This window comes from Canis lupus, chromosome X (genome assembly GCF_003254725.2).
Source record: "Canis lupus dingo isolate Sandy chromosome X, ASM325472v2, whole genome shotgun sequence".
NCBI classification, from domain to species: domain Eukaryota; kingdom Metazoa; phylum Chordata; class Mammalia; order Carnivora; family Canidae; genus Canis; species Canis lupus.
Window position 1 is genome coordinate 5,607,733 of NC_064281.1, and position 12,733 is coordinate 5,620,465.

The window sequence follows — 12,733 nt, forward strand, 5'->3', positions numbered from 1 at the left end:
CAAACCAATTATCTTCCTCATTAGAGACCTATAGCCTTTTTATCTCTCTTAGTTTCCATTTGTGGTAGGCAGAAGTATAACATGGACATATAGCTTCCTACGCTTGGTGAAGACACACTATATAATTCCCTCCCTTTAAGTAATGGCACGATCCATAAGTACAAAGGATGTCACTCCAGTGATTAGGTCTCTAATCAGTTGACTCTGAGTTAATGTAAAGGGTTATTATCTGGGATGCCTGGGTAGCTCAGCGGTTGAGCATCTGCCTTCAGCTCAGGGTGTGATCCTGGGGTCCTGGATCGAGTCCCGCATTGGGCTTCCTGCATGGAGCCTGCTTCTCCCTCTGCCTGTGTCTCTGCCTCTCTCTCTCTGCGTGTGTCTCTCATGAATAAATAAATAAGAATCTTTAAAAAAAAAAAGAATTATTATCTGTGCTGGCCTAACCTACTCAGGTGAGCCTTAAAAGTGACAAGATGCAGAGCACCGGGCTGGCTCAGTCAGTGGAGCATGTGACTCTTGATCTTGGGGTTGTAAGTTTGAGCCCCATGTTGGGTGCAGAGATTACTTAAAAATAAAATATTTAAAAAACTTATTTAAATAGAAAGTGACAAGATGCAGCAGCAGATACTGCCCTACTCAAAGAAGGAAGCAAAAGCCCTGTTGTGAACTGATAATGGGGACATGTGGCAAGGAACTATGGGTGGCTTCTAGGACCTAAAAAGGGTCCCAGCAGATTGCTAGCAGAAAAAGAGAGACCTCAAGCACACAGCTGCAAGGAAATCTATTTTGCCAACAACCTTCCAGGCTTAGAAGAGGGCCGTGAGCATAAGAAAGAAGTGTAGCCTGGCCAACATTGTGATTTCTACCTGGTAAGGATAAGACCTGAGCAGAGGACCCAGCTAACCCATGTCTGAGTTCCTGACTCACAGAAACTGTGAGTTAGTAATTTGTGTTGTAAGCCACTAAGCTTGCAGTCACTGGTAATGTACCAATCGAAATAAATATACCACCATGCAAAAAGTATTCTTCAATTAGTCATCACTAAGCATGCAAAATTAATTAAACTACATTTTTAACAGTTTATAATCTTAAGTATGGTGTAGAACAGGAGAAAGAAGAAAACTTTTCTAAATGAAAAGAAGTTGTGGTTTGAGCAGAATGACTGATTGGAAGAGTTGTCTTTCACCAGAATAAACTCCCTTCCAATCTCCCCAAGTACATGGATTCACCTGTGCTCACCTGGAATGCTGGCAGCAAACCCAGGGAGCAAGGAGATACACCGAGGATTTTGTTAACTACTGCTGCCCATCCCAGTTTCCCCATCCTGTCATTTCCCACAGCTTTGGTGGTCTTTGTCACTCAGTGGTCCCTGTACACAATAATGGGTTCATGAATCTTTTGCCCTTTGGGAAAGGTAGGTTCCAACTTCACAGACAGATTTGGAAATCTCTAAAGGCACGGTGCCAGGTCGAGCAGGCAGGAGTTGGAATGGCAAGAGCTGGTTTACATCGTGGTATTTCAGGTCTGCATATCGTATAGAAAGTATCTTACTGTTGCTGCACCAAATACAATAGTAGTCATAATACATGAGGATACTTGTGAAGCTCATATGATTCAGCTTACCTAAAAGTACCTTGCACATAGCTTTTCAACTACTACATGTTCAATAAATATTTATTCACTAGCTCTGGAGACACTGCACCAAATCTGATAGCTCACAATATGATATAATTTATCTACCCTCCACTTCCAGCATTCAGCTTATTATCAGTCTGGAAGAGCATGAGCAAGTCATACCTCTGTGAGCTGCCCAGGGTCTAAGAGATAGACAGCCCACATCCGCACAGGGTACTGAACCCAACCAAGTGCTTCCTCTACAATTTGCCTCAAGAGTAAAGCAAAGATTTCCTACATAGCAAAGGCGGTTTTCTTCACCTCATTAGCAAACTCCACCAAGTATGACTTTTTGAGAGTGAGATCCAAAGAATGAGTGGAATTTGGAGGCAATAGGGAAGATTGCTCACTCAAACTGCAGAGTGGAATTTCCACTTCAGCTGGAAAGTTCCCTCACTCCACATGCTTAAGAAGAGGCACGTCTATGAAATGCTAATGAAGTCAAGCCCATTCACATGTAAATTTCTAGATTTTTTCCCCCCTCAAAATTAAGTTCTTACAAGTGATTTAAAGAGTAAATTGGCTTCTAGACACGTTTTCCAGCAAATTACACCAGTCAAAAGCTTGCTTGAAGGGTAACGCCGCCTGTTCAAGTTGCCTTTGGGAGAACTCTAATAGAGAACGGTCTTTCTTTCCTTTCACTGCTTCCATAACTAATGCAGTGCTTCCCTCTAGAAGATAAAGCTATAAAGGGGATTATATGTCACTAGGAATGGTGAAGACACAAAGGGCATTTTTTGCCTTATCCCCCTGAATCATAATCATATTGCACATTTTCACGATGTTCTTTTTTTTTTTTTTTCTCACTCTAAGCCATACACCAGATGGTAAATCCTAGGAATCATTTAATAGGTTTGGCAAAAATTCTAAGAGCAAAATGATTTTGAAAGCTGTATTTGAAGCAAAATATGTAGGAAAGGAGGTAGAGATCCAGCACTTGGGATAGATAAATAGTGTTAAATGAAGCAGAGGGAAAGCTTTATGATTCTATATTTTTGTGTCTTGAATGTGTAGATGAATAGTCTTCAAAGTGGATGTGCAGGAAAACATGATTCACAGGGAAGTAACGTCCACTGTGAAGTTAGCATAAGAGAGGACTTGATTGTTTAAAATAAATTATATCCATGCTCAAACAGACTATATCCCAGCTTATTCAAAAGACTTGAAGACATGAGCATAAAAAACTTCATCAGCAAATTTTGATGATAGAATAGGTGAAATCCTAGACAGACTTCCAGCAAAGACCCTAGCTTTCAAAAAGGGAATGAAGGGCATATTCAAGAAACTGGGTTTTTTTAGTACCACATGAATTCCTGACCAGATTTTAAATAAATAACTCAAATGTGCTATCACGTTCTAGATCACTATATTACTACAGAGAAAGATCATAGTGGAACTATCCATCTATCCACCCACCCACCACTCATCCTATTCATTCATTGAGCAGGATTTGTACAGCTACTGGAAAGCCAGTGATCATGATGGACCCATGGGAAATAAATGGAGTTCCTGTGAAGTCCACTGCTCCAAAGAAGCATTCTAGTACAGCAGCTGTAATAAGTGCTATATAGCAATGATAATGTATGCTGTTATAGAAGAACACACAACGTGTTTATAAGATTCCAGATAAGGGGGATCCCTGGGTGGCGCAGCGGTTTGGCGCCTGCCTTTGGCCCAGGGCGCGATCCTGGAGACCCCGGATCGAATCCCACGTCAGGCTCCCGGTGCATGGAGCCTGCTTCTCCCTCTGCCTATGTCTCTGCCTCTCTCTCTCTCTCTCTATGTGACTATCATAAATAAATAAAATTAAAAAAAAATTTAAAAAAAAAAAAAAAAAAAAGATTCCAGATAAGGGGCAAATCACCCTGAGAACATCACAGAAGACTTCCATAATTGTTAGAATATCTTCTTTCCCTTTAAGATTCTTTAAAGGAACTGATTCCCGGGGCACCTAGGTGGCTCAGTCAGTTAAGCATCTGCCTTTTGCTCAGGAGTCCTGGAATCAAGCCCCACACTGGGCTCCCCGCTCAGCAGGGAGTTTGAGTCTCCCTCTTATGCTTTCTCTCAAATAATAAAATCTTAAAAATAAAATAAATAAAATAAAATAAAATAAAATAAAATAAAATAAAATAAAATAAAGGAACTGATTTCCAAATGGGAGTCAAAAATATTTTTTCATTGCTGGCCTGGCCAGTGCTCAATAATCCCTAGAGTTCATGTGTCTCTGGCAAAAGCTAAATGAGAGAATCATGACAAGAAGAAGTAGGGACACTTGGGTGGCTCAGTGGTTGAGCAATGTAATCCTGGGGTCCTGGGATCAAGTCCCACATCAGGCTCTTCCCCACCCAGAAGCCTGCTTCTCCCTCTGTCAATGTCTCTGCCTCTCTTCTGTGTGTCTCTCATGAATAAACAAAATCTTTAAAAAATAAAATAACATAAAATAATAAATAAAAAAATAAGTGAGAGACATAGTCCAGGATTGGTGCCTACATGTGGACATCCCCAGCCCTCTCTCCTGAGTTGAAGACAAGTTGGACCACTGGGCATAGCCAACCTGATCAGCCCAATCAAGCCTGGCAGAGAAGAGCCTGAAAGACAGGGCTTATGGGACTGACTGGCTGACCAGGCTGCTCTTCCAACTCCATGGGAGTCCTTTCTGGTTGGGAACAGCAAATATAGAAAAGTCTGGCCCTTCCCACAGAACTATGAAGAAGGGGAAAGGAGATAGGAAGAAAAAATGAAGTACAGGAGCCCTGCCACTGGCACAATGTGGCCCAGTGCTGAAGTCAGGTCCTCTGCTCTCCTTTACATACCCATACCACACTGATGTATGTCCACGTTCACTGAAGACTGCAACTTGCGGAATGCCTCAGGACAAAGAGAATCATGACAAGCCACAAACATCTGGTGTGTGGACTTTGCTGATTGAAGCAGGAGGTTCTGAGTAAGAACAGGCCTTTGGTAGTATATGCTGGGAACCATATTTTCTCGTATATGCCATAAATATATGTATTAACGAAGGTTCTTTAGAGAAACAGAAGCAATACGTTAGTGTGTGTGTGTGTGTGTGTGTATGTATACATATGGTGTGGAGGCTGGTAAACTGGAAATCTGTAGGGCAAGATGGCCGACTAGAAGCTAGATGTTCAGGTAAGTATGAATGTTGCACTCTTGCATCCTAAGTCCACCGGCTGGAAGCTCAGGTAGAGTACTTATATTACAGTCTGGAGTGGCAATTCCTTCTTCTTTGGAAAACCTCAGCCTTGGCTAGTAAGGCCTCCAAATGATCAGATGAGACCCACATAAAATATCAAGGTCAAATGACTGTTAACATTAATCACATCTAAAAATACCTTTACAGCAACATCTACACTTCTATTTGACCAAACAATTGGTGACCAAAGTCTAGTCAAGTGACATGTAAAATTAACCAGCACAGTTCAATCAGAGTAAACCATGATTTCAGCAGATCCACACTTGATGAGGATGTGTTAGATGATGGAGATTGGATTAGGGGAAATGTATATTCTCTTCTCTTTCAGCCCTTAAAAAAAAAAAAAAAAACATCAGTAGCAGGTCAGTAAATATTTACTGAGTCAGGTACTAGATGCTATGGACATAGAAGTGAATAAAACAAAAGTGGTCCTTACCTCCATGGAGTAGACAGTGTAGACCAACATACTATCTATCACCTCAGTGGACAAGTCAGGCCTTCCACTTGTTTTTGCAAATAAAGTTTTATTGGAATATACCACACCCACTTATTTACATATTGTCTATGGCTACTTTTGCAAATGGCAGAGTTGACCCTATGTCCTACAAAGTCTAATATGTATTCTTCAGCCCTTCACAGTACAAGTGCTGATCCCTGGTGTCGATGTTTCCATAACATGGCAGGGAAGCCAAAGGAACACCATTCTTTGGTGCCATTCATAAATACCAATGCTGGATGGATTCTCCTCCAAGAATAAGCAAAGAGAAAATTAACATGGAGCCTTTCAAATGTCAAGACTGGGAATTTTTTTTTTTTTAAGATTTTATTTATTTATTCATGAGAGAGACACACACACACACAGAGGCAGAGACATAGGCAGAGGAAGGAGCAGGCTCCAGGCAGGGAGCCTGATGTGGGACTTGATCCTGGGACCCCAGGATCATGCCCTGGGCCAAAGGCAGGCACTAAACCACTGAGCCACCCAGGTATCTCAAGAGTGGGAACTTCTAATAGCACAGGAATTTATTACAAAACCAGGGGAAAGGGGCACCTGGATGGCTCAGCGTTTGAATGTCTGCCTTCGGCTCAGGTCGTGATCCCAGATTGAGTCCGCACTGGGCTCCATGCTTCTCCCTCTGCCTGTGTCTCTGCCTCTCTCTCTGTGTGTCTCTCATGAGTAAATAAAATCTTTAAAAAAAACAAGGAAAAAAGTGAAGGTGTTGCCTCTGCTATTGGAATCAAGAAGGCTTGTTTTCTGTGAAAAAGAGGCAGAAAGCCCACAAGGAGAGAACAAGTGAAAATTGAAAACAGCACAGAGTAAAGTATAAATACCAAATGAGATGAAAAAGCAGCTCAGTGATATAGGCTACACTGTTTTCAAGGAAGCCAAGATTATAAAAGCAGAATTAACACCTACCTTGGATAGCCAACATAAAGAAACACCTAAATTAATGAAGTTAAAAACAAATGAGATACTCTAAGAATGAGTATCCTCTAAGAGGATGAGTTGGATGAGTTTTCCTCTAAGAGGAAAAGAATAAAAAAATAAAAAGTATACAAAAAACACAGAGGATAGGAAAAGAGATTCGATTTAAAGATATTTATTTTTCTCAAGGAAGCCATCAGAATAATTGAAAAGAAGTAATTACAACAACTTTTATTAAATAATTATGATGTCCTATCTGCTGTGGTAAGCACTTTACATTTATTATCACTTTTCACCCTTGCAAGAACCTTTTAAAACATAAAACTAATTTATCCTTGTTGTTCAAATGAAAAATTAAGTATCAGGGGAAGCCTATAAATCACCTATAGTTTGCTAATAAATGGATAAACCAGAAATCGAATCCTGGGCTAACTAAATTTAACACCTGGTATTCTATACCACTCATCAAAGGAAGAAACAAGAAATATTTTACTGAAAGGAAAAAAGATCCAACTTTGTAGATCAAAATTGATTCACCTTCACTGTGTTCCAAAGTAATGAAGAGTGATTTACATATCCAAACATTTTGTCATGTTTATGCAGAACAAAAAAAGAATATGTACATTGGGAGGATGATTTTAATCACCCCAGGAACCAATAATGTGGTGTGTAAGAGCAATGGATGCAATTTCAGGCTGTGCCAGTGGGAATATATTGTCTGACTGGAAGAAAGATAATGATACTCTGTGCTTGATAAGCCACATCTGGAATACTGTCCAGTTCTGGGAGCCATTTTTAAGGACTCTGACAAAGTAATCCCTAAAATGGAAGACAACCAGCTGAGCAAAACTGCATGGCGCGTTCAAAGAAAGTGTGTAGGTAAATGCTGACTCACATCCAAAGAACAGAAAACCAGGGTGCCTGGGTGGGTTCAGTCTGTTAAGTGCCTGACTCTTGATCTCAGGACAGGTCTTGATTTCAGAGTCATGAGTGCAAGACCTACATTGGCTCCCCACAGGGCATGGAGCCTACTAAAACAAAATACAGAAATAAAACAAGGAATAGAAAACCCAATGGTGGAGCAGTGAATGCTAAGTGATGCCTTCCAAAGAACATTCTCTGAAGTAACTACTCAAAGTGAAGTTTGATTTGGGCCACACATTAACAAAGCAAAATGTAACCCTCCTATTTTGTTATGCAAACACCATTCAAATGACTTCCTGTGCAACGGAGGTAAGTTTTGCTTGAAATATTAGAGGGAATACCATTTCATTGCTTGTTTGGGTTTTTTTTAGATCACAATTCTGTGGCTTATATAATAACCCGGCCTATTTCAACTGTTACTGTCACTTGGGCATTATTATTTTACATACTTGGCAAAAAGAATGATCATAGTCTAAAGATAACTCTCCAAAGCCACATTGCATTGCCCCTGGAAAGGTCTAGATGCTTATAGCAGCAGAGTAAAAGCTCAACACAATAAAAGTGAGCTCCTTAGAGGACGAGGTAGCCAAAAGAAACAAATAAATATGCAGGACACAGCTTCACACTTTTTGTCAGCTTGAATTAGTAATACAGAGTAACCAAGTGGAATACATTATAAGTTTTGTTCAAGATATGCTAAACAATTACTATTTTATGAATACCCACTTATATCAATTATTATTCATTATTAATAGCCCACCATCAAATTAAAAAGAAGATCTATGTGTGTGCCCTGTTCTACTCTGTTCCTCTCTCTCATCTTATTATAATACTCAGTTGCTTCATAACTAATTAATGATGTAACACAACTTGGAAACAGAAATTGCAACCTAAATACCAGATACTAAAGTTGATGTGGGATGACATTCTGTTATGTTCTCAAGTTGTTTATAAAATTTTGATTACTGGTAAATATTTGATACTTTTCCTTAGATCTACTTTCAAGTTCCAAGTAGTTTTATGTGATCATCTAATTCTTGCTATTCTAATTTTGAGAGAAAGTCAACTCTCCATATCCTTCAATTTCAAACCTTCTGATTTCCACATATGAATCTGATGGGAAAAGCTGTATAGAGTTGCAGACATTCGTGTCAGTGCAATCAACTGTATCATATCTGAGAACTCTGATTCTTAGGGAAAAGAGTATGAATCACTTCATCAAGTGAATGTTTCTTCTTGAAACACAGAAGGCAAAAGTTCCATACATTTGTCTATCACAGTATTTATGAAGAGCTCTCCTACCCTCACTCCTATGAAGTAGCTATTTAAAATTCCTTTACTACACATACGAGAAAAGTGTGGTTTGAACATTTAGTGCCTTTTAAAGTCTAACAGCTTTCAAGTTGCAGAACCAAGCCTTGATAATAATAGCCAGGTTCCCTCCACTTCTCTCTACTGACGGTGTTCCTGAAAAAAAAAAAAAAAGAACCAGAAGATGTGACTCAACCCAAGTGATTCACTCCCTTTTTCTCAAAGGTAAACAGGGCGGTAACACCCGAGTTGGTTTTGGAGTTTAAGCCACGGTTTGTGTGATTTTCATTGGAAGTCTAACTTTTCGTCACTGACATGAGGAAAGTGTTGAATAGATTAGTCTCTGGACACGGGGCCTGTGCCTCAAGTAGTTCATTCCTTCCTCAGAAGCTGGCACAGTGCCTCGTACCACACAAGCATTTGATAACACGCCTGTGGCCTGAGTTTGTGGTACAACCTCTATACGCAGGATGTCTAAGTGATTGCTGACTGCCTGCCTTTGGATCTGAGCTGCACGATGCTAAACTAACAAATAAAACACCTACTTAGTGCCTTTAGCTTAACGGACAATTGGTGGAATGATAAAGAATAAAACCAATTGTTTTTTTTATCAAGTTACCAATGGGACTTCTCATTTTGGTGAAGCTGCCTGTTAATTCAATCCAATCATTCCCTCACCCCTCAAGGAGTAACACAGACATGAGCCCCTGGTCCTAAGACAAGGACCTACCCCACAGCCAGCAGAGATTCTGTGCTTGGGGCCAGAAGAGAACAATCTGTCCTTTTTTAGACATTTTAATATGGTAATAAAAATGAAAATGGCATATTCATCCCCAAACCTTAAAAATCATCACTGGAAATTGAGAAGAATCTTAGCAACATAAAATTCAAGCCTACATTCACCAAATTTAGGGCACAAAACCTCACAGAATTATGGAGAAAGTCCACCCAATCAATGGAATTCAGAGCTAAGAATTCAGCCACTAAGTGGCATAATTGCTGTAATTAGTCAAATGCTGTAATTACAGTAAACACATGATAAGCCGCTACTGAAGCATCTAATTGCAGAGCATAATGGTGTTATTATGATTTCTGATGATATAATATGATTTGGATATATAATAAATGCCCATAACAATATTAAGACATTTTTCATTCGTGAATTTTCTTTGTACTTGATTTGGCTTTCTTAAACTAAGTTTAAATCTCAGTCATAGATGAAATCAAAGTATTTTTTCAGTGAAAGGAAAAGTGAGTATCATCCAACACAATACCTTGGTGAGAAGGTGGATAGAAAGAGAGAAAGGATTTGAAGTGGAGTGTAAGGTCAGTCATTATGATAACCCCAAGTGGGATTATCTGACAGATATTCCTGTTTCCAGGAACTTAAATGTTTACTTTAGGCTTAGTGCTAAACTGTCCATGTAAATGGAAACATAATGCTGTCAGCTACTGACTTTGTTTTAATATTCCCTGGAGAAGACATGTTTTTAAGGCATCTGCACGTTGGTTATGTATGGGTCCAAACTTTGTACTGTGTTAAGAGTAGACTGGTAACAATGACCTGTCTTGAATGCTTTTATTTATTTATTTTTTTTGAATGCTTTTAGACGTAGGTTATATATAATCAAAAATATTTTTATCTCATGGAATTTAAGAGTTGGATGAATTCTTTGAAGGTTAAGAGATGCACAGTTCAGAGGTTCTTGTGCTCACTTCACGGAAGGTACTGTGCATATCAGGGGAAGTGTATTTTTCTTGGAAAGGGATTTTCAATCTGGGTCTTCAGTGGATTTGTGAAGCAGAAAGGTCCACCTGGGAAATTATGCCATCCATCTCCACTTGGACTGGAATATTCTCTACAAAAGTCCATCAGAGCCTTACTCTAGTTCAGGATCACACTTTGTAGTAAAGAGGCTCTAACTTTTCAAAGCGATTGTCCCATTATTCATAAAACCAGTCCAATTATTAAAAACTTATTCCCACGTATTGATCATAATTCTTCCTCATCATAAACTGCCCTGTTGTCTTTGTTCTTGGAAATGAAAGCCCTCTTAAGTATCTGAATACAACTTCAACCACACACAAACCATTCCTTCTCGTGTCGCTATTACTTGTGATCCCTTATAGCTCTTTCTCTGTTGGGTGGCCAATCCATCAAGACTCTGTTTAGAGTGGGGACACAATGATCTAGACCAGGGCTTGGCAAACATTTTCTGAAAAAGGACAGGCAGCAAGTATTTTTTGCTTTGCAAGCCATATGGTCTCTATCACAACAACTCAACTCTGCTGTTGTACAAAAGCAGACATACACACCACATAAATGAATGAAGATGTCTGTGCCTGAATTAAATCTCCTCTTAGAAAACAGAGTCCAGGCTGGATTTGATGTGTGTGGTTTGCTGATCATATCTAGATGAATCTGAAGCAGCAAAGAGCCCTAGGAAACTGTGACTACTCTTCTCTGCCAACTAAACATCTGCTAATCCAGTTTAACTATTCAAATAAAACAATGAAGCATACTGCTTATTTGTATTAAGGATACAGTTAAGAAAGCTCCCTAGACAAGCAGTGTTTAAAAGAACTTTCTCAAATTATGGAAAATTCTCTGTGCTGTCCGGTATGGTAGGTACTGGCCACATATGGCTGGCTATTAAGCACTTAAAATACACCTGATGCATTGTAAGTACTGAATTTTTAACTTAATTTAATTCTAATTAATTTATATTCAAATTTAGATAGGCTCTGAGTAGCTACCACATTGGACAGCATAGCCCTAGACATCGTTTTCTGGCATAGACTGGTCTTCTATGCCAGAAAACACTACCCGCTTTTGGCACTGTACATTCCATTTTATTAAATTTACGCATTACATACCACTGTTTATTACCACTGAGGCAAATATACAGCTTTAAGCATCATACAAGTTCAATAAATATTAATGATGATCAGTAAATTGAATCATTACAGATAATGAAATAGCATAACAAAATACGAAACATAATTAGAATCAGTTTTGCCTTTACTGACAAAGATTTTCCATGGAATTAGGGGGCCGTGATCACATAGTGGTGTAGGCTTTCATAATTTTAAACTGTTTTAATGAATTTCACACTTGATATTTATCTGAAGCTAATTCAAGCTTTTCCTATTTGACATTCCTCTTCCATGAATATTGATGTGTTTTACTGTAGAGTGAATTTCCAAGTGTCTTTGTTTGTCTTGTGCCCTCAAGATTCACATTTTAGCATGCATTGTTTATTGTTTCATTTCATTCAAACTCTGGAGAAAGGGGAAAAGACCATTTTATCCTAAGTTTCACTGTGCTCACCAAGCAGAATACTAAACAACAAAAGAATTAAGAACATCATCCTGCTGTAAAGTAAACAAGTTCATGAATTGAGAACCCAATTATTATTCAAAACACATTGCCTTTATTGCAATCCCTTCACTTATTTATTCAACAAAAACTGCTCTTAACATTACAGATACACGAGCAAACCAAAACAAATGTGGATTCTGACATCAGGGAGCTGACATCCTATTCAGACGACAGACGTTAATCAGAGAACCTCAAAAACAAAAGTATTTTTTACAAGTTATGCTCTGCAAAATTCCACAACATGCTGAGGGCCTATGACCAAAGGGCCTGGCATTGCCCCAGAAGAAGTGACATTCGTGATGAACAAGAACAAAGCCTCCCAGGCAGGAAAGCAGCAGACACATAGCAGGGTGAGCGAGCACATTAGGTCAAAAGCGAGGGGGACAGTGAGGTAAGGGGAGGCAAGGGAGTGCCAGGATTGGCCCAAGCATTATTGCTAGGGTTCTGTTTCCCACAGCAAGAGCAATGGGGAGTCAGTGGTAAGAGTGCTAAGGACAGAATGGGGAAATGGGGTATAGCAGAACTCACACTGTATTTGAAACAAACTCTGGTTGCTATGGGGACACAGGCAAATGGTGAATCCAGCCTCTGCCTGTGGTCCAGGCAAGAAATGATGGCATCTTGCACTAGAGAGATCAGAGCGGAGATGGAAATTGGTGAGCATACTTGAGACGTATGGAGAGGATAAAAGTGATAGGAAGGCATGCCAGCGAGTGCTGGGGAAGATGGGCAGAGCGAGGATGCCCCCAGGTCTCTGGCAGGAAGAACTGTGTCACGGAGCCTTTACCCCCTGTGAGAAGTG

At 39.6% G+C, this 12,733-nt stretch overlaps 1 protein-coding gene across 6 annotated transcripts in view; it reads right to left on the reverse strand.

Moving 5' to 3' along the window:
- Window positions 1-12,733, reverse strand: part of LOC112652600 (uncharacterized) — a 430,970-nt gene that overhangs the window by 22,605 nt on the left and 395,632 nt on the right. For 4 of the 6 annotated variants that reach the window (XR_007409448.1, XR_007409445.1, XR_007409444.1 and 1 more), the window contains one exon: window positions 4,488-5,218. The exons of the other annotated variants lie outside the window; for them this stretch is intronic. The gene's annotated coding sequence lies outside the window, so the exon portion shown is untranslated. The remainder of the gene's footprint in view (window positions 1-4,487; window positions 5,219-12,733) is intronic. 6 annotated transcript variants of the gene reach the window in all.